We start from the raw sequence: 1,827 nt of genomic DNA, 5'->3' as shown, positions 1-1,827 counted from the left end.
TGTATCTGCGGAATTCATTTTTTGAAATAGGTGATTTGAAATACATAACACTGTTTTGTGACACATGTGACTAGTTATTTCCATGATAATTCTTTGGTTTTTGATGGGTTTTTACCCTTTGTTACATTGCGTTGGTCTTTGAAGCTTTTTGCCTGCTTGAAGTTGACTTGTTCATAGACTGTCATCTACAACATGAGACAATTAGCATGTTGTAGTTGATATTTCATGTAATATTGAGCTTAAGATAGGCGGGGATAGTTCTACTCAATGCCTCTAACTTTTCATTAGCAAAATGAAACTTTCATTAAGCTTATCTGCTAAGTTTTACCTGCAACTAGAGATTAGTTTGGTTGGATCTGTTTGGTTTTGTTTATTTCTCTTTGAAAGATGACAGCAGAATGTTAAGAGGTGACTGCACTTCTTATGATAAACCATAGAGGGAAGCATAACATTGACAATATAAATATGTTTTGCTAAAGCAGTGGAGCTCAGGCCAATTTGTGGGATTGGTTTGTTTCAGAGAAAGATTCTTGTCTTTTTCTCCCTGGTCAGTTTTTGAAGGAAGTTTTATATGGGAATATATATCAACTAGGTGTTCTTGCATTCTTAGCATTTATGGTTTTGTGAAGGTAAGTAAAGCTAAGTAAACAAATAAGAAATAGCGCTTATTTTAAGATTAAAATCCTCTAGTCTTCAAAACCAAACAAAATTGAAACCCTAGCAAGTCATTTAGGAAAATACATATGGATCATGCAAGATGCGCAGATTGAGTCTTTGTGGTTGAAGAAGGAAAGCCCAATTCTGGTAGCCCTAACATTAGCTGTAAGATTCCAGGGACTGTCAGTTAAGTTGATCACAGCAGTTCTAAGAGAAGGACAAAATAAAACTTCAATTTCAAAATGCTGATTTGAAACTTAAAATGCTTCATAGATAAGTTGTCATAGTAAAGACTAGAAAAAATACTCTGAAGTACATGCTACACAAATTAATACATTTGGTTGGGAAAAATGTTTGCAAACTAAAATTAATAGAATGGAGAGTTGTGAGAAGTCACTAAGTAGGAGAAATTAGAGGAGGCTGGTGTAAGAGGAAAGTGACATTGTAAGTTAAACTCCTTCTGTACCGAGGAACAAAAGCCTGCTGCAAAAGTGTTTGTTACCTTGAAATCTACAGTTGATGGTGTGTTTTGTTTTGTTTTGTTTTCTTTCCCCGCCAGGACCGTCATATGAATCTGCTAGTAGTGCAATTTGCTTCTTTACCTTCAGGCTTTGCCTGCCTTTGCTAATCCTAACTTCTGTTTTCTTCCCATATACCTCCACAATTAAGGTAATAGACAAATGACAGTGTGATTGTTTTCTAGCACTGTTCCAGTATTTTTGCCATAGGGGGGAGCACTTTGGGGCTATTCTAAGAGCATCACTGTTGTCTTGGATTTTTTTCTGTTTGTTTTGTATCCAGTTGATGTCTGTAGTCATCTGGTGGAGGGTTCTTTGTCCCACTTCCTCCTCCAGAGGTATCTAAAGAGTCTGAAAACAGTTTAAGAGCCTTATTGGACTACACAGATGAACCTTTGCTGTATATAGCTGGTACAAACTGGAAATTTGAGCAAACAAACTCTGTTGCAGTGTTATGGAAGAGTTGCACTGAGAACCTAGAAATAGCCAGATCCTTGGATCTTTTTGTTTTAAGAACAGTGAAGGAGCAGACTTCCCTAAGGAACATCAGTGAGTTTGCAGATTTCATATGTATTCAAAGTACTTGTTTTGGTATAAATTGATGAGATGTCTTAACAAGCTAGGCTGTGTTAATCTAGCTTCTCCTTCTGAA

Source organism: Caloenas nicobarica, chromosome 7 (assembly GCF_036013445.1).
Source record: "Caloenas nicobarica isolate bCalNic1 chromosome 7, bCalNic1.hap1, whole genome shotgun sequence".
In the NCBI taxonomy this organism is placed as follows: Eukaryota; Metazoa; Chordata; class Aves; order Columbiformes; family Columbidae; genus Caloenas; species Caloenas nicobarica.
The sequence above is the reverse complement of the archived record's forward strand: the minus strand, read 5'-3'. Positions refer to the sequence as shown.